Here is a 20905-nt window from a genome sequence, read left to right as displayed (position 1 = left end):
AGACTGGGGAGAGCAAGTCCTGCTCGGGTTAAAAGTATAAAGAAAGCAGACCTGAAAGGGGGCTTCTCCTGGTTTTCTTTATTTTGGGGGCCTATAGAGGGGGAGAATCTGGCACCCCCTGTGCTATAACCCAGCTTCCAAGCGGTGGCTCTGAGACCATTTGGAACAGAAGCACAAGCGGAGTGCGGGTAGGCCCTGCCCGCCTCCGGGCGCCCCGCGGCCTCGGGACCAGCAGCCGGGCCTCTCGGACTCAGCGCTGCCATCTGTAAGTCAGGGTGAGCTTATCCACGTCTCGGGGTTAAGACGATTCAAGAAATAACATGTCAGGTTTCCAGCACCACCTGAAGGGTTCCAGAGTGTTAGTTCTCTCCCACACCCTCCCCCGGGATGATGTCCCTGAGTATGATGATGCCAGAATGTGGTTTTGAATGAAACCGTAGCCTTCCCCAAGGAGCGTTCATTCACCAAGTCGTCGTGAGTGCCTGGCGCTATGCGAAGACGTCGGGGACACAGCTGTGCAGACAGATGTGGAGCCTCCCCGTGGTCTTACCGTCTGACAATTACTCCAGCTTTTGTTGGAGTTTGAGGGATGGTGGGTCTGTCTCGCCATTCCCCACCCTGACCGAGGGCAGGAGAAGGTGGAACTGGGCTCAGGGGCGGGAATGGTGGTGGGTTACATCTGTGCCCTGTGTGGCCTCCCCGGCATCCGTGAGTCCCGGCGGCGTGGACTGGGCTGTGTCCCCCGGCGTCCGTGAGTCCCGGCGGCGTGGACAGGGCTGTGTCCCCCGGCGTCCGTGAGTCCCGGCGGCGTGCACGGGGCAGTGTCTCCGGCATCCGTGAGTCCCAGCAGCATGCACTGGGCTATGTCCCCGGCGTCCGTGAGTCCCGGCAGCATGCACTGGGCTATGTCCCCGGCGTCCGTGAGTCCCGGCAGCATGCACTGGGCTGTGTCCCCAGCGTCTGTGAGTCCCGGCAGCATGCACCGGGCTGTGTCCCCAGCGTCTGTGAGTCCTGGCAGCGTGCACCGGGCTATGTCCCCAGCGTCCATGAGTCCCAGCTGCACCAGTAGCATGTCCTGCACTGGCCCCTGTGCCAGAAGCCGGCTGGGCTTTTCTACACACATGCGCACCGTGCAGAGGTGGAAAATATGGTAACTCTAAGAACCTCCCCAGCACGTAACCAGGTCCTGGCAGGAAATCCAGACTATGGCATGTTTTAATGGCTGTTTCAACCCCCGGGGCACTTGTGTGTGGCCTGGAAACCAAATCATTGGACTTTCACTTACTTTTCAAAAATCCAGCTTTCACATGTGAAATCAAGCCCCGTCTCTGAGTCTTCCCCAGTCTCTTTTCCCTTCTCCAGCCCCCCTCCAAGGGGTCAGGGATGGGAAAGACTCCAGTGATGAGCAAGAGTGCCGTCACCCACAGGACTAGACGATAAAGCACCTGTTGGTATTTAGTGGCTGAAATCACCCGGTCCCAGTGTCCCTCAGGTCACAGTGACTGGATCAAAACCTGAACTCAGCCAGGTCAGTCCCACTCACATAAGTGTCACCAGGGCATTTGCTGAATCCGGGCAGGTAATGTCATCTGTCCATACTCTCAGCCTCCGGGGTCTCTTTGGGACCCTCCTTCCCAGCTTGCTGAGACCAGATGGCAAGACACATGCTGATTTATTTTGCAGCGACAAAAGGAATTAGAATCTTCCTTTCACTCTGGAGCTAAGCGTCTCTTAAATGTTTTTTAAGCACTTGTTTCTGGACACATAATCCACAAAGAAGGCATCAGCCTTGTGCTTTGAACTTGACATGGATCATCTGGTTGAACTCTCACTGTGCACTCCTGTGTGGTAGGTGTTTCCAGCCCTATTAGAGGTGAGTGAACCCAGGCCAGTGAAGGGACTTGTCCGAAGTCACACAGCAGAGACCCCCTCCCCCCGCCGACCCATGCCCCTCGGCTCCGGAGAGTATGCCCTTTCCACAACGCTGTGCTGCTATTGGGCTCTTCGACTAGAGGACGGTGTTGGTGAGAAGCATTCTACAGGTCGTGTAGAGGGCACGAGGCCAGATGTTAATTTTTGCTTGATGGAAGATGCCAGATCCCACACAGAAAATCTCCAAACCCAAGGTTTCCCCATGGAATGGAAGGAGGGGAAAGTTTCTAAAGCCTTTGTGGGAGGACGTAACACTGGGACTGTGGATGTCAAGAAGGGGCCTTACCTGATTGTGGGGGCACCTTCAAACCCAGTGAGCTCCGTGGTGCCCAGTCCTGCAACCCCTGAACCTGCCCTCCTAGCAGGACTGACCCCTCCCCCCAAGCCAGAAAATACAGCACTCCTGCATGCTTCCTTGATGACCCTGTGGGGCCAGGGCTGCTAAGAGATGGGACCGGGCAGGTAGGTCTTGAGTTCAGACTCAGGAGTCTGAAATCCCCACAGGAGGCAGTGGAGACTCATTGGGGGCTAAAAGCATAGGAACAATGGAGTCAAAGCGGTGTGTACAGGGATTGTCTGCTCTGGAGGGGACCCGGGCCTGGAGCCCCCAGGAGCAGTCCAGGCTAGAGGCCGTGTGGCTTGTGCCGAGGCTGCCGGGATGGGGAGGGGTGACCAGGGGTCTGGCCAGGGACCTGGGCACACAGCGGTGCCATTCCCAGAGGTGAGGACATGGGAAGAGATGGGTGATAGCTCATTTTCAGATATTTTGAGATTCTCCTGGGACCTTATAGGGTGATGACCAAGGACGGGAAGAAGTTCAACCACCCCGAGAATGAAATGAGTGTGCCGTGTTCCATGGAAGGGAGAAAAGGAGGAGGGAAGGGAAGGAGGGAGGGCCATTTTGCAGAGGAGGCTGCTGGGAAAGAGGCCAGTGACTCAGGCTCGTATAGCGAATGCCCGGCCTGGCCAAGCTGGAGCTTTGCCGTGAGGCATCCAACTCCGTCGCATGGATTTCCAGATGTTTCTGGTTAGAAGTTTCTATAAAACTCTGAGAAAATGCCCCACCCTTCTGGATTCTGGCCTGCCTGAAGAGCACTCAGGCTGGCTGAGCTGTGTCCGAGCCTAGAGAAGCAGGGTGGGCAGGGGCCGGGCCCTGCGGCCAGGGCATCTCAGGAAGCCCGCATAGACAGCTGTGTGCCTGGCGAAGGCTTCACTTTGCCCTGAGCTGGCCGAGTGGGGCTTCATAGAGCAGCCCTTTGAGATGCTGCTTCAGTTCTGAGCTCCTCGCAGGTGCCCATGGGAGACGGGGTGCTCTGGTCCCCTTTAAAGTCCCCAGACAGACTCACAGATGTGCTGGAAGTCAGTGTAAACCGCCCCGAAAATCCAACTTATGAAAGCCTGGGAGAAATGCATCCCTGCGCCATGAGGTACCCTCACCACAGGTCTTCCTAGAAACAAAACCCGGCTTCAGGGACAAGGCGGCAAAACCATGCCCTGCGGCTCCGAGAATCAAACGAGTGGTATCGTTGGGAAGAAAATATCATTTCCCTTCAGAGCATTTATAGATGATCTTTATGGGATATGCTGCCCAGCCAGTTAGAGATGGGACTTTTTAAACTCCACAAGAACTTGAGGGAGGGGATGTATTATTGTTTTAGTTTGGCTGTAACGGACACAGAACATGAGGGTCAGGTCTAGAAGCTGATTCGACGCTTGCATGACTGAGAAGTGATCACCAGCTGAGTCTAGTTAACAACCCTCTGCACACAGTTACGCATTTTCCCCTTGTGGTGAGAACTTTTCAGATCCACCTTCTTAGCAACCTGGGGAAGACCGTTCAATCAGAGCTTCCTTCCTGAGGGTGTATTTAGTTCAATACTCATCGCTGGAGCGTCTTTCCTACACCCAGGAGCCATGCCTGCCCGCGGGGTAGATCCGGGCTGTGGATCGGCCTGTGCGCTCCCGGCTGTTCCCAGTGGGGACGGCTGAGGTCACAGAGGCAGTCAGCGTGGGGGTCACTGGCTTGGGCCGCAGACCCAGGCTCTGGTCTGCGTCCCACCACTTACAAGGCGTGGGCCTTGAGATGTGCGTTTAAGTAGTCTGAACCTCAGTTTACTCATCTGTAAAGTGGGTCACGCTTCTCAGGTTTTCGTGGGGGTTTAACAGATGGTGGCTGCCAGCTGCTTATAGCAGGATGCCTGGTACACGGCAGACACCCCCTCCCATTGCTGAGGTCCCACTGGCTCTTCCCTTGTGGCCCCCAGGCAGCATCCACACCCCCACCCAGCAGGCCTTGCTCCAGTCACAAAGCATCCGGCTCCCGGTAGAGGGTGCTCGGAGGAAGCCCACACAGGATATACTTTGAGGAACTCCCAGGCCCCCGGTGGCTCTGAGTATCCATGACTTCATTGAAGGATGGAGAGTTCCCCATAGAGAGGCGGGAGTCCACCGCCACACAGAGCCCTCTTCTCCCGGCCTGTCGCCACGTCTGATCCCCTCACTGGACCCAGCACCTCCGTCCCTCCGTGTTGCCCTCCATAAATGCAACATCTGCTCTTCTTCCTCCTTCCACCTGAGCCTGCAGGTCAGTTGGTAGTTTTCTGGACCATTCTGTGTCACTCCAGGCCTCACACTGACCCTTTGCCCAGCACTTTCCTCGGGCCAGTCCAGAAAAACACAAGAGTGGAGGTATTCCTGCCTCTCTTGAGTGACTGTAGTTTTTATGTCTTTCTAAAGAAAACAGAAATAGAGGAGGGGGATCCCCCGCCAGGTGCTTTTGGGGGGTGCACTGAGCAGGGCAAGTGAAAGGGGCGCCGCGGGCTCTCTGCTGTGAAGGCCCTGTGCTCGGCCTGGGTGTCCCCCACTCTCACCAGCTTACTTTGTTCCCTGGAGCTGAAGGGTTCCCCGCCGGAGGCTTCAGTTGCCACAAGAAGTAGATTCATTCATGGAAACCAGCCCCCTCAGCCCCTGACCCCACTGCTTCTGTGCATCTGTTCCTTGCCTTGGCTCAGAGAATGCCACTTAGTGTATAAAAAAAGATTCCCAGCGGCTCCCCTCGCTCCAGCAGTGCAATTATGTCTGCGGAGCTTCCTTTCCGGAAGGCCTGGGGTAGGGGTGGGCCACCGCCTCCCGTGGGCCCCACAGCCTCATCCAGCTTCAGTGGGTCGACCGGTCCCTGTCCCTGCAAGCCCCCAGCCTGTGCAGGGACAGCAGTCGAAAGGGACGGAGCCTCCGGCTTCCGGGACCTAGAGCAGAGGTGCCCTGGCCTCTGTCACTCGTCGTCTCTGTGTGTCCTCCGTCCCCACCCCGCCCCCTGCCTATAAGGCCTTCCTTTGGCCCAGCTCACAGCTTCTTATCTCTCCAGTGTCTCAGGAACATTCCTTCCTCCGGGAAATCGTTCTCTACCAAGGATCCGGGAAATCGTTCTGTACCAAGGAAAGGGCACTGCCCGTGCTGTCTATCCCCCTGATCCCCACACCGCCTTGTAAGACGTTCCTGAGCATTTGTGTGCCGAGGCAGACATAACTCCTCATCTGGTCTTTTCTCCCCCCTTTGAGGCAGGGACTGTTGTTGCGCCCATTTCACAGCTGGGGCAATAAAGGCTTGGGGAGCCCCAGGCCTCCAGGTCATAGGTGCTAGACCCAGGTGTCTGACACCAGCGGACTCCTAATCCCTGGGGTAGCACTTGTCAGCTGCCACATGGTATTAGGATTTTTTCCTTTCCTCGTCTCTGTGCCCTGTTAGAATATGAGATTCGTCCCTGAAGACAAACCTTATCTTGCTTCGCAGTGGGCCCCCTCCAGAGCTGCAGCCCTGGGCTGGTGGTTTCCCCGGGGCAGCTGATGGATTGCGGCAAGTATGGAGTGGCTGCCAGGTTGAGGTGTCCCTCCTGGGGTCGGACAGCAGGGCTGGGAGGTCAGCAACCTGCTGGCAGTGGTAGGGGACAAGCTGGCCAATCCAGAGCCCAGTGATGGGCCAAGCAGGACCTGCAGGGTGTTGGCTGGGTCAGCTGCAGGCTAGGGAAGCCACCACGTGCCTGCCTGCCTGCCGGAGGTCAGGGCATCAGCGCCCTTTCCCACACTGCTCAGGAGCCCGGGCCAGCAGCCTGGGCACATGCAGGCCTGAGCCTTCTCTCCTGCTCTGCCCTGAGGGAGAGCTATTGGGCCTTCACCCGAGGGAGACAGGGAAAGTGGAGGACAAGGGACATCAGCCAGTCTCCCTCCTTGTTGGCACGTCCAGGCAGAGCTGTAGTCAGGGAAGGTAAATGTGGGGTCTCTCCTCTTTTCATTTACGAGGCCTCAGGGACAGTCATCTGTGCACCTCCAGGGCCTTCTGTATCCAGGAAGCTGTCACCATCACATACAACCTTAGAAGGTCAGTGCTGTCATAAGCCCCATTTTACAGATGAGAATACTGAGGCCCAGGTTAAGTAACTTGCCCAAGTTCCACAGCCAGGGAGTGGTGGGGCCAGATTTTCACCCTAGGCTGTCTGGGTGGAGAATCTGTGTTCTGCACCACGCTGCCACTCCACAAAAACAGCTACAAAGTCAAGAAGACCTCGGGGTGGCGGGGGGGGGGGGGTTCATGGAAAAGATCTTTTAACTTTGAATATGAACTGTATGCACATTTAGAGCACCTGAGGGCCAGTTCATAGTTCTTTGTAAACTTTATCCCTTTAAAGTTCACAACAGCCTTTTGGGTAGATGCTTCTATGAACCCCCACTTTACAGATAAGGAAACCGAGGCTGGGAGGGGTAGAAAGGACTGCTGCCAGGTCACGTGGCTAGACAGGGGCATTGCCAGGATTCCTGTCCAGATTCCTGATTCCAGAGTCTGACCTCCAACCCCTGCGTCAGGTCGGCTCCACATAATCCCAGACTTTCTAACGCAGGGTGAGAAACCCTATGCTCTCGATATTTGCTCGGTACTCATGTAATGGGATCAGGGAGGCACTGGTTGTACTATAAAAATCCTGTCCTGAAATTGATCCATTCATTTCCTTCCACTGGCCCAAACAGAGTCATTGCTTTTTGTGTTTTAATGGTCAAGACTTCACCCATTCCTCGCTTTCACTTTTCTTTAATGATTTCCCAAATCAAGCCGGCCCAGGGGGGAAGACTTTGCCATGTTTCCTATCTCAGATAATAAGAGGTCACCGGCTCCTGTTTGGTTCCAGATTTCCACTGATCATGACTCCATGAGGAATAATATACTCCTCTTTGGTTGGTGGAAGGTAGCAGGGATGTTTTCTATGTCTCACGGAGACGTTTTAGCAGCTCAGAGATGGCCCTTGGGCCGGCCCACCCCTTGCTCTGTCCCTGAACCCATCCCTATGCCACCAGCAAGGGCTGCTGGGTGGATGGACTGAGAATATGCCTCTTCTCGCCATAGTCTTAGCTCTGCTGCCCCCTGGGAGGGGTGGATGACTTCCTGTCTCTGGGCCTCAGTGTTGCCATCTGAAAATCAGAATCAGTTGTTCACCAAGGTATTTTCCAACTCTGAAGCTTTGTGTTCCCGGGACTCTGGGGGTGTGAAATCACTCCAAAGCTCTCCAGACAGAAGGGTGTTCATACCTCTGACGTATCTTACTCACCTGTGGGCCCAGGGGGAGATCCCTGCTGTGCTGTGTGGCTCCGTTATGCGTGTGTCCCCAGACACGACCTGGAAACAGCCCAGGTGCGTAGGCTTCTTGACACACAGCTGGTGAGCGTAGACATGTCTGTCCTCATAGCATTGTATGACGACAGCCTTCCTGTTACACTTCCATGATCCCCAGTAGACGTCCTTAAGAGGAAGAGGCGGTGAAGTGACAGAAAATCCCAGTGGAAAGGCATTAAGGTGTTGGCACAAACATCACCATCTCTAAGGCCTGCGCCAGAGTTAGCCGGGAGCTGTCCTGTCCTCGGGGCAGGCGGAGTTGAACTCAGCCGTTCACGGCACTGTGACTGTGCTTAGGAAGGAGCAGCTTGAGGCTAAGGGGACCAGGTGAGAGTAGTGGCAACAGCTCCTTGGGGGCCCCAAGTTTGTTGGTGACTGTGCAGGGGAAGGGGGTATCACCTGGCAGAGCTGGGGGGTGCTTTGGGGGCCCCTCTGCAGCACTGGCTCAACCTCCCCACTTTGTGAGAGGCCTGCCTTCCTCTCCAGAAAATAGACAACATGCAGACATGAAGGTCCAACAGAGCGGCTCATGCGTAGCTTTTCAACAGTGAGGACACGGGATACTGTTGTCACATGCTGCTTAATTATACAATAAATCACCCTTTTTGGGTGTCCCTCAATCCAGAGTTCACTTCCTCTGCAATCCCGTGCACGCCGTGTAGTCTGTTAATACACGTTGACAGGGAACCTCTGTCTAGCTAGGAAGTTCCTCTTTAGACCTCCAGTTTGCTTCCCAGCTGCCAGTCCGACTTGCCTCCCTCGGCGGCTGTCCGTATCCTCTGTCTGCAAGATTGAGCGGCCATGAGCCAGCTGTTTTGCACAGATGACAAATGTATGGGACATTAAATATAGAACCCACTCGCATAAAAGCAACACTTAGTCAGCAGTGCTCAGAATGGAACGCAGAACCACCGCCCTTGGAACTGGCCTATAGAATTACCACCGGACAGCGGTCAAGAGCAGGCACCCAGGACTGTCATGCCCTCTGAGTCAGAATCTCTCAGGAATGCACATTTCGCCAAACACCCACCATGACCCTTACGTACACTAAGGATTAAGAGCTGCTGTTAGAGTGATAGGCTCCCCGTACTCCCGGCCACTTACGAAGCAGCCCTCTGTAATAGAAGACGTTATAACGATACAGCATATTGCTGTTGATCGAGGGCCTACTATGTGCGTAGCACCATGCCAAGTGCCTTCTTTGTGGACACTCATTGATTCCTTAGAAGAACTCTGAGAAGCAGCCACTATTGTCCCCATTTTATAGATGGGAAAACTGAGACCTGAAGGGATCGAGTGATTTGGGCAAAACAGGAGTAGTTGAACATTCTGGTGAGTCTAGGAAGGGAACCAGTGAAGCCAGTTGGTCCAAGGAGAGAGAGACCAGAAAGAGAAGCTGGGGCTTCCCAGGCCCCTGCCCTGGAAGAACAGGGGAGCCCCTCTGGGAGGAGTGCTGTCAGCACCTTGGCTGGGAGACCGTTTGAGCCACTCAAAGCTGTGCAGTGGAAACTTCCTCCCTGCTCCCCTGCCAGCAGTGACTTCCGACGGCCCCAAAGCATCCGTCGGCAGGTGCGCATTACACCTGCTCTCTGACTTCTGATTTCCCAGGAAACCCAGCCTCCCAAGCAGGGTGGGGGCCACGTCCCTTCACCATTGTCCCTGTTCCTGGCTACCATTCATGGGAAGCCGGTCCAGCTTGGCAGAGCCCCATCCCTATTCCTGTGCCCCTCCCGCACCCTGCCCGGGCCTCCGGAAGCCCAAACAGCTGATCTGAAATGGAAATGCAGCCCCTCCAGCCGCACCTGGCCTGGCTGAAAGGGAGCCCTAGCAGCACGCACCCCACGCCAGGCCTTCCCAGGGCAGCCCTTGGCTCCAGCACCCTCTCGCATGATTTCCCTCCTCCTGCTTCCTGGCCTCCCCAGCTGGGTGGAAAGTGCCAGCCTCAAAGGCTGTCGCAGCTCCCCGGAGTCTGTTTGCAGCCGGCGCCCGGAGTCCCGGCGCTGCAGCTGCAGGGTCTGCGACAGAAACCTCTGGGGGAAGACGAGGTGGGGCTGTAGGTTTAGGCACCAGGAGGCCCCTGTAGCTGTGTCAGCCATTCTGTGGCCTTTAAAGTCCCTGCCGTCCCCACGTCATCCATTCCTGCCTGCACTCATTCATTGGACAAAGCTTTGAGGGTCCCGTATGTGCCGGGCACCTGGGGGGATACAGGAGTAAACAGAAGAGAAAAAGCTCCCTAGCTTCCCAGAGCTTGCATTCTGGAAGGGAAAGCCACACCGAGTAAGTACAATGTGATAGCATCAGAAGGAGGTGGGTGAGCACGGATGGGGGGAAGGGGACGGACGGGAGAGCGGAGGTTCCAGTGGTTTCTCTTAATAACTCCTGCTGATTGGGAACTTTCCTAATTGCTCCCTGGGACGCCTGCAGTCTGGCCAGTTCCATGTGGGGTTCCTCCCCCATCTCCTCGCTGCTTCCAGTTCCATCACTGAGCGGGAGGCATTGGGGCAGGGAGGGTGCAGCTCAAACCGCCTGCCCGAGGAAGGGCACCTCCTAGGAGCCCTGGTGTCCTCAAATGCCTGGGTGAGGGCGCCAGCTGGTGGCCCTGAGCAAACCCAGCCCCAACAAGCATGGTTTGGCCCACGTATTAAGAAAATTTTTTTAATTGTAGCTAACATTTAGGAATGCCAAGATTTCACATAAAATCTGGTCTTTTGGCTGCTCTTGAGAAATTGAAACATCTTGAAAGACCAGGGACTTCTGGCTGGCTCCGGAGGGCATTTTGAGTTTGTGACCCTAATTTGGGTCACACATTTAAACCCTGCATACAAAAGAAGTAATTTAACCATTAGCCTGAAACCTCAGCTTGCTTGTTTCTGCCCACAAAGCTCCTGAGGTTAAAGTCCCCTCAGAGCCCTTGGCTCCCTGGGGCCGTGTCAGCTGAGCCTGGCTGGGGTTCTGCTTCCAGAGGCGAGCACAGGGCCCTCGGGCACCCACTGTCTCCTGCATCAAAATGCTTCCCATCTGTGCACCTCTTCCTTCTTCCTCTTGCTTCAGAAAGGTAGGAAAAGCTCCTGCAGACCTCCAGTCCTTGTAATCAAGCAGCCCTTGCTTCCTTAGTGACAAGTTCAAATCCTAAGCAACCAGTTTCTTGGCACTGTGAAACCCTTTAGGTTTTGTGACAGATTCAGACCAGATTGTTTCTTTAAACGTTCAGTATTTTTCTTTTTTTTCCTAAACATAAAAGTGTTTAAGCATTATATAATTCCTAGTGGTTCCCTTAAGGATCCATCCAAACATATCTGAGACCCTCTAGACCCTGCGGCCTTCTAGACCTTTGACCTCTGGCCCTGCTGAATGAACGGAAAACCACTTAACCTTATATATGAGGACTAGGAAAATGAATTGCCCAGGATCACGCTCAGGCTTTGCTTGGGACCCATATGTGCTTTATTTTATAGCTGGTGGCATTGGAGCCTGCAGGGCAATGGTTCCCCCACTTGGGCGGCTTTAGAATGCCCTGGAAGCTGGCCGCATGCAGAGCAATTACAGCAGATCTCTGGCATGGGCCCCGGGGCTCGGGGGTGTTTAGAGCCCTCCTGTGATCCCAGTGAGGTCCAGCGTCTCTGCCCCCCAGATGCTAACTCCCGGGGTGGGGGGAGGGGGTGCGGGCCCTGGGAGGTCACACAATGCAGGGTCTCAGAGCACAGCCCCAGTTCCTAGCTCCCTGATCTTGAGCAAGTGACTTATTCTCCCTGTGCCTCCGTTTCCTCCATCTGCAAGTTGGGACGGAGGATACCTATCTGCGAGAGTGTGAGGAGTACCAGTGCCTGGCGTATGGTAAGCACTCCACAACTGGTCGCTCAGATCAGTGTGCACCTCTGGTTTCCTGGGGGCGTGGATCCTTCGGGGGTCCCGGCAGACAAGCCCTTTTTGTGAGCGTTTAGGAATTTCTCTGCCAGAAAGAAATGTGATAGAATCACAGGGAATCAAATCGTCAGGAAGATGGCAGGGGCAGCCAAGGTGCCGGGAGGGGTCTTGTATTTGGATTTTCAAGTGGAGAAACTGAGTCCAGGCCCAAGCTAACAGTTGTTAATAGCAGATTGCACCAGACCCCACTCACTTGATGCCTCCAAAGGTACCTTTTTCTCCGGGTTTCCATCTCTCTGCATCTTCCCCACCAGGGCAGCAAAACGGAAGAGCTGCTCCTTCCGGTTGGGTTCTTAGGTCTGAAAGAAATGGTAAACACCACGGACGATGTTTTAATTTAAAGGAAACCAGTTTTTCTTCCTTTTAAGATGAAACGCAGTGAAGTTTTAAAGACTTTTTCAAACAGTCCCTCAATTTGGTACTTAAACTAATTATAGATGCCTTTTTTAACCGTCCAAATTAAAAATAGACCTCTAAATAAGAACGCAGGACACAGCCCAGAGCCTCTAGCCATGTTCATGGCTTCCTAGAATCAGCCCTCCTCTGACCTAATTTATACTTTTGGGAGATCAAAGGGAGAGGAAGGGAGTCCAGGCTGAGAGTGGAGGTGGGTCCAGGAGCCTCTTGGCAGCAGACGAGGACCCCGGGTTCTGTGTCCGGAGTTTGAGGGTAGCTGCGAGTTGGTGAGTTCCTCATCATAGAACCCTGTGGTTCTCAAAGTGTGGTCCCTGGACCAGCATCACCTGTGTTGTGGGCTGAATGGTGTCCCCCCCCCACCCCAAATTCACATGTTGAAGTAATTCAGAATGTAACCATGTTTGAAGCGAGGCCCTTTATATTAAAATAAGGCCATGAGGGTGGGTTCTAATCCCCTAGAACCGGTGTCCTCACAAGATGAGTTAGAGACAACACGCGGAGGCCTTGCGCTCAGAGGGCATCCACGTGAAGAGGCATCAAGAAGGCGGACGTCTGCAAGCCAAAGAGGGGGACCTCAGAGGAAACCAACTGTGCGAAAATTAATCTCTTAATCAATTTCTTAACGATGCCACCCACCCTGGGGTATTTTGTTATGGCAGCCCGAGCAAACTAACACGCCTGGGAACTTGCTAGAAATGCAGTCTCAGACCCTGTCCCTGATCTACCGAATCAGAACCTGGGGATGTGACCCAGCAGACTGTTGTAACAAGCCCTCCAGGTGACTCCCGTGCATGGTAAAGGTTGGGAACCACTAACATGAAGGACTCTCGATACCTGGTCGTAACCCAAAAAAAGATGTCATGTGATTGGAAGTACGGCTGGTCTGCCAAAACATAAACCTCCTTATACTAGGCTCTAGAGAAGTTCCAGTGTGTTCTTTTAATGGGATGCTGTGTGTTAAAGTGTCCTGTAAAATCTGAAGCCGTCCGTAGGCATGGAGAGGTGTCATGGAGTAGCATTCTGTCAGTGGGAGAAAGCAGCCCTCCGAATGCTCCAGCGTGAGCCAACTGAATCCAAGAACCTCCCTCCTCCACTGAAATTTGAGTCCTTTAAAACCTTGTACGTTTTCCACCCCAAGCAATTGGAATGACTCTGAGAACAAAAGCAAGGAGATTTGATCCCATTTCCCTGTTGTCCCTGCTACTAGGAAGCCCACAACTAAATGAGATTCTTAATCATGGCCCTCATAGTTGGCAGGTTTGCTTTCTCCTCTTTCAGTGTTGTCCTTTGTTGCGTTCTCGTCAAATACCTCTGAGAGAGAGAAAGAGAGAGAAAGGGAGGGAGAGAGGAAAGACTGATCTCCCAGCTCAGACAATTATCAGATCCCCTAGATATTCTCTTTCCGTGTCAAAGGACCAAACTGTTCATCAGTGAGTCCTCTTCAGTCCCTTGCCTTCCTGATGTCCCAGAGCTGTGGGCCCCTGGGAGAGTCCCCTAACTGATACTCAGGGAACCTGTTTGTTGCTGAAGAGTTAGGACCATGACAGCAGCTCCTGTGAGCACTGCTTGGGGATGAGGGCGGAAGAGACATGACCAGATTTGCATTTTTTAAAGTTAGAAGTCACCATCTACCTGATAATTTCTCACATGCTGTTGGTCCTAATGACAAGCATGGAGAGATCTGGAACTGGCCGGGCTGCCATCAGAACTCTCTCCTGCATCCTCTTGGCCATCATGGGGCAGTGGAAGGGGCAGAAGGAGAAGAGAAGCAGACTCCCCACTGAGCATAGAGCCCAGTGACCCAAGGCTGGATCTCATGACCCTGAGGTCATGACCTGAGCTGAAATCAAGAGTCCGATGCTTGGGGCGCCTGGGTGGCACAGCGGTTAAGCCTCTGCCTTCGGCTCAGGGCGTGATCCCAGCGTTATGGGATCGAGCCCCACGTCAGGCTCCTCCGCTATGAGCCTGCTTCTTCCTCTCCCACTCCCCTTGCTTGTGTTCCCTCTCTCGCTGTCTCTATCTCTGTCGAATAAATAAATAAAATCTTTTAAAAAAATGTATTGAGTCCGATGCTTAACCGACTGAGCCACCCAGGTGCCCCTAAAATTACTGTAAAGTAAAAAACAAGTTAAACAATTTTGTGAAAAAATTGAACACTAGAGGCCCAGGTGAATTTTTCCCTGGCAAGGAGGGCTCACATTTGAGCATGTGCTCCGTCTCTTGAGCTGTGGCCCAAAACCCTCCTGAGGGGAACTGGCCATACCTCATTGTAGCAGGTGTGCCATTTGTCACCTAAACTGCCATGGAGAAGAAGGAAATGGAAAGAGAAAGAAACCTCAAATACCACATTTCAAAGCCCCATTGAGTTAATTTTGTCTCCGCAACTGGAGGTAAAATGACACCATGGTACTGTTTCCATTTCTCATGGCTTTGTGGTTCTGAATGCAATATTAACGGACATGCCGCCTCCCGGGAGGTTCGAGGGCCAGAGAATTGTCTCCAACTGAAAAGAGCTGGGGGAAAAGAAACTGGGGGGGATCCCCTGGTTTCTCTGCTCGTTTAGTAGGCTCTTTTCTCCTTCCTAGTCCTTCTGTTCCCTTTTGGACAGTTTGTTGCTGATATTTGAATGGTGTGAAAGCTATCTGCTAAGAAGTCAGGAAATGGGAAACAAACTGAGGGTCGCTGGAGGGGAGGTGGGTGGGGGGATGGGGTAAGCAGGTGACGGGCATTAAGGGGGGCACGTGGTGTGGTGAGCGCTGGGTGCTATATGCAACTGATGAATCACTACCTCTGAAACTAGCAATACGTTATGTCAACTAAATTGAACTAAAAATTTTTTTAAAAGGAGTCAGGAAATGCAAGTCAGAACTTTTCATATTCAAAATATTAACTGACTTCCATGACTTAGAACTGCCTGCAACAAAATTAATTATAGGGCTGGTGAAATTTGTCTTTGGGATTCCTGGCCCTCTCTTACGGGTTTTTTTTTTTCTTCTTTCATGGAAAAAAAAATGCCTACATTTAACTGCCTGCTGTGTACCATGCCTTGTCCAAATTCTGCACTAGACTTGATCTTATTTGCTAGTGCTGAGCCCGTACCAGATGTGATTTGACACCCTGAAGAGGAGGCGGTGCTGCCCCCATTTTGCAGCTAAGAGAAAGGAGGCTCAGAAGGTTAATGGTCTTGGGGCACCTGGGTGGCTCAGTCCATTAAGCCTCTGCCTCTCCCCCCTCATGCTCGCTCTCTCTAATAAATAAATAAATAAATAAAATCTTAAAAAAAAAAAAGTTAATGGTCTTGCCCAAGGGAGATCAAGCCCAGATCTTCTGTTTTCAAATCTCACCCTCTCTCTTCCTAGTGCTCTAATACGCTTTCCTTATTTTGCTATGTAAAAATATCCTCTTGTATGATGTTATCTCCCCTTATACATTTGTACTCTGTATCAAAGTTAGTTATTGACTGAAACCTTGGCTCCTGTATTCATTTCCTAGGGCTTCCGGGTAGACCCTTCTTGCCTCTTGCCAGCTTCCGGATGGTGCTGACAATCTTTGGCATCTCGTAGTTGGTAAATGCGTCACTCCAACCTCTACCTCTGTCATCACATGGCCTTCTACCTGGGAGTCTCTGAGTCTCTGTTTTTCTCTCCTATTTAGGATACCAATCACTGATTGGATTAGAGCCCATCCTAATTTATTACGTTCTCAACTAATTGCATCTGCAAAATACCTATTTCCAAGTAAGGTCCCATTCTGAGGTTCCAGGTGGACATGAATTTTGGGGGGACACTACTCATCCTAGTACAGCCTTTACTAAGGAATGTTCTGGCATCTATGAACATGTGGGAAGTTTCATTTGCCACACAGGGACCTGCCTGCTTCTATATGTAATTTCCCTGAAGAGATTATTAACTGATTCCTTCATCACTACAGATATTTATTGAGCATCTACTATGTGACTGGCACTTTTTAAAGCACTGACGACACAGCCATGGGAAGACAAAGTCCACACTTCATGGCACTTCTGTTGGACAGGGAGAACCTTTATGCCAGTGTGGTATGAAAGTATGGCAGCCTTTCAAGAGAACAAAGTGTAGGAACTACAAGGTTTCATACCTGGCTCCAGAACTTGCTCGTCATTGCTCCCACCACATTCTACTAGTCAGGAACTCACAGCCAGGTGGAGTCAAGGGGCTGGAGTAGGAGACTACTTCTTGATGGGAAGAGTGACAATATAGCATTGCAAAGGGAAATGCCTATCAGGAGAGCACTATCTTGGTTTGCTTCCTTCCCTCGAGTGTGGAAATTTCCAGTGGTGATAGCCTCTAATTCAGAGAATTACCAGAAAGATTAGAGATGATATATTAAAATAACCTGTGACGGAGCCTTAGAGGAGCCCCTCCTACTATGGTTGTCTCATGCTGTCTGACGATCACCATTGTCCTGGGGACCATGAGAGGAGGCAGATACAGAGCTCCAATGCAGGATGTAATGATTTTTCTCTGGTGGCCACCAGGTCATCCCTCAGGTCTCCAGTAAAGTCAGCAAATTTCCTAATTAGGCCCATCCCAGTTGCCCTGTGAATGTTTCAGGATGAATGGTAGAGATTGTGCTTCATTGGAAACTCAGGGCCAGCCTCTTGGGTCATACTGAGGTTCATGGTTCTGACTTGGCTGTGTCCAGGTGGTTGGAGGTGGGGTGTTCACTAATCCCTCTGCCTTCTCAAGACTCAGGCCACCCATACTCTGGCCTGGAGGGGGGCAGTGGTTCTGAGGCTCTGAGTGAGTCCCTGTGGAGCAAGTGGCCACCAGTCTTGAGAAAACCAATCATGAAGTAGACAGTGGGGTGGGGGGGGCAGGGGGTAAAGGAGGTTTAATGCAGTGGGTGTTCAGAGGAGAGAATGATTCTTCCACTTGTGTGGCAGGGGACTACATTGGAGCTTGAAGGATTGTCAGGTTACCAGCAAAAATGGAAAGGGGAGAATCCCTAATGAGAATGGTTGGGCCCAAGGGGAAAAGAATGGGACTTCTAGGGAGGACAGCCGAGGGGGAGGATCCTAAGCTCACCCTGGCCCACAGACATACGTAGATGACACCCACAGTCCATGTAAATAACCCAGAAAGTGACCCACAGGCTGGCAGAACAGACTCTCCACACATGAAAGAGGCCCCATCAAAAATGGTGGGAAGGGCAGAGATATGGTCGGGAACCAGAGTGACCTGGGAGACTGTCCATGGGAGGGAAGGACACTGCCAACACAGAAAAGGGAGAGAAACAGACCTCACAGCAGGCTTCCCAGGCACAGGGGACCTGCACTGGGAAGACCTACCCCAATAACACTTGACTTTGAAAACCAGAGGGACTTCACTTCATGAGTTCTTACCATCAGAGGGGTTTAACACTTAGAGCTTTAAAAATTAATTAGCTCTGGGAGAGCCAGAGGGTGATAGGAAACTGAGCCCCCCAACCCCCTTAAAGAGACATATAACACACACACAGCCCTGTTGAGATACAGCACAGGACCAGCAGCTGGGGTATACAGGAAGGCAGTAGGGTTACTAATCTCAGAGTGTGTTCTGGAGAGGCAGGGATCTTCAGGAGACTTCTCCAAAAACAAAAGAGCTAGCGGGCACTATTTCCCTCCCTGCCCCCTGGCTTAGATGCATGGACACCTGCAGGAACCAGCATAGCATGAACACTCTCCACGTAGCTTGCTAACAGTGCCCCAGCCCCATGTTCTCCTGCCGGCCTGTCCCGTCCACCCCAGCATCTGCAGGAGTCCATCCAAAGTGCTGCCACAAGCCTAGCAGTGTGCAAGCAGCCCCGACGGGGACCAGCATCACTCCAAAGTGCCTCCTTCCCTGGGGAGAGGAGATGAGAACCACACATGCCAGTCTGACTGCAGCCCCAGCAATGGGCTGGGCACAACACTGGTCCACAGGCCTTGCCCACCAACGAAAGCTTCTCAAGGGACAACACAAGGAGAGTCCCTGCAGTTTGGTGCTGCCGCAATTCTGGTAAATGCCTGGTCTACCCAACTCAAGCGCAAGGTAGCCCCAGACTCACCCACTAACACCACAGGGACCAAACCCTGCCCACAACAGGTCAAGAGAACCATTGCAGATGAATGCACTGGAGGAAAAGCGGGTCAGCAACAACAGTAAGGCAGGTGCAGTACACACAGGAGACGCCCCTGAAGGGCCAGGTTCTGCTGAACAGGGAGCATTGCACTGCAGAGCACTACAGGGCCTCTTCTTCTAAAGGCCACTCCTTTCAAGAGCAAGAGACTTTCCTAATCCATAGAAACAGCCACAGAGAGTTAGACAAAATGAGGAATGTGTCCCAAATGAAAGAACAGGACAAAAATCCCAGCAAGAGAGCTAAACAAAATGGAGATAAGCATATGGCTGGTAGGGAACTTAAAGTAATGGTCGTAAAGAAACTCACTGGACTTGAGAAAAGAGGGGAGGATCTCAGACCCTCAACAAAGAGAAAATGAAGACTACAATGACTACGATTAAAAATACACTAGAGGGAATAGATAGACTAGAGGAAGCAGAAGGACAGAGTAATGGAAAGCAATCAACTGAACAGGAGAAAGAGAAAAGAATAATAGAATGGGTTAAGGGAACTCAGTGACACAGTCCAGCATAATAACATCTGCATTATAGGAGTCCCAGAAGAGGAAGAAAAGGGGTCAGAAAAATTATCTGAAGAAATAGCTGAAAACTTCCCTAATCTGGGGAAGGAAAAAGATATCCAGATCCAAGAAACACAGAGACACCTCCCCCCGCCCCAACAAAATCAACCCAAGGAGGTCCCCGCACCAATACACACAGTAATTTAAAATGGCAAAAGGTAGTGATAAAGAGAGAACATTAAAAGCAGCAAGAGAAAAGAAAGTTACAGAGAAGGAAAACCCCATAAGGCTGATTTTTTTTCAGCAGGAACTTTGCAGGCCAGAAGAGAGTGGCATGATACTTTACCCATCAAGGTTATCATCAGAATAGAGGGAGAGATAAAGAGTTTCCCAAACAAAAGTTAAAGGAATTCATCACCACTAAACCAGCCTTACTAGAAATGTTAAAGGGGATTCTTTGAACCAAAACCAGATAAAGACACCAAAAAAGAGAGAGAACCACAGGCCAGTATCTCTGATGAACACAGATGCAAAAATCCTCAACAACATACTAACAAACCAAATCCAACAATACATTTAAAAAAAAAAAAACATTCACCACAATCAAGTGGGATTTATTTCTGGGATGCAAGGATGGTTCAATACTTGCAAACCAATCAACATGAAACATCACATCAATTTAATAGAAAGGTTAAGAACCATATATGATCATTTCCATAGATGCAGAAAAAGCATTTGACAAAGTATAGCATCCATTGATGATAAAAAAAAAAAAAAACCTCAACAAAGTAGGTTTAGAAGGAACATATCTCAACATAATAAGGGCCATATATGACAAACCCACAGCTAACATCATACTCAATTGTGAAAAACTAAGAGCTGTTCCCCTAAGATCAGGAACAAGACAGGAATGTCTATTCTCACCACTTTTATTCAATATAGTACTGGAAGTGTTAGCCCCAGCAGCCAGACAAGGGAAGGAAATAAAAGGCATCCACATTAGTAAAGAAGAAGTAAACCTTTCAGTCTCTGCAGATGACATGATAGTATATATAGAAAACCCTTAAGACTCCACCAAAAACCTACTGGAACTGACAGACGAATTCAGGAAAGTTTTAGGATACAAAATCAATATATTCATGTAGAAATATGTTGCATCTCTACACACCAATAATGAAGTGGCAGAAAGAGAAATTAAGAAAACAATCCCACTTAAAACTGCACCCAAAAGAATAAAATATCTAGGAATAGACCTAACCAAAGAAGTCAGAGACCTATACTCTAGAAACTACAAAGCACTGGTGAAAGAAATTGAGGATGACAAACAATTGGAAAGATACTTCGTGCTCATGGATTAGAACAAATATTGTTAAAATGTCCATATTACCCAAAGCAATCTACAGATTCGATACAATCCTTATCAAAATAACAATTTTTCACAGAAGTAGAACCAATAATCCTACAGTGTGTATGGAACCACAAAAGACCCTGAGTAGCCAAAGCAATCTTGAAAAAGAACAAAACTGGAGGCATCAGAATCCCAGGTTTCAAGATACACCACCAAGCTGTAGTAATCAAAGCTGACACAAAAGTAGACACATAGCCCAGAAATAAACCCACGATCATTTGTTCAATTAGTCTATGACAAGGGAGGCCAGAATATGCAATGGGAAGGATGGTCTCTTCAACAAATAGTGTTGGGAAAACTGGACAACTACAAGCAAAAGAATGAAATGGGACCACTTTCTCCCACCATACACAAAAATAAATTCAAAATGGATGAAAGACCAAAATGAGACCCGAAGCCATAAAAATCCTAGAACGGCGCACAGGCAGTAATCTCTCTGACATCAGCCATAGCAACTTTTTTTCTAGATATGTCTCCTAAGGCAAGGGAAACAAATGCAAAAATACATTTTGGGGACTGGGGGGGGGGGAAAAAAAAACTTTGTACAGCAAAGGAAACAACAAAACGAAAAGACAACCTACTGAATGGGAGAAGACATGTGGAAATGACATATCCGATAAGGGGTTAATATCCAAAATACATGAAGAATTTCTACAACACACCACCAAAAAATCAAATCATCCACTTAAAAGTGGACAGGAGACATGAACAGACATTTCTCCAGAGAAGACGCACAGATGGCCAACAGACACTTGAAAAGATGCTCAACATCACCCACCATCGGGGACACAAATCAAAACCACCGTGACGTATCACCTCGCACCTGTCAATCGCTAAAATCACAAGAAACGACAAGTGTTGGCGAGGGTGTGGAGAAAAAGGAACCCTCGTGCACTGTGGGTCGGAATGCAAACTGGCGCAGCCACTGT

At 51.0% G+C, this 20905-nt stretch overlaps 1 protein-coding gene across 3 annotated transcripts in view; it reads left to right on the top strand.

Annotated features, from left to right (window-relative positions):
- Positions 1-20905, top strand: part of CHST11 (carbohydrate sulfotransferase 11) — a 261730-nt gene that overhangs the window by 233453 nt on the left and 7372 nt on the right. The window lies entirely within an intron of this gene.

The sequence above is a fragment of the Ursus arctos genome, unplaced genomic scaffold (assembly GCF_023065955.2).
Source record: "Ursus arctos isolate Adak ecotype North America unplaced genomic scaffold, UrsArc2.0 scaffold_21, whole genome shotgun sequence".
Classification (NCBI taxonomy): domain Eukaryota; kingdom Metazoa; phylum Chordata; class Mammalia; order Carnivora; family Ursidae; genus Ursus; species Ursus arctos.
This window is presented reverse-complemented; position numbering and strand designations above follow the sequence as displayed.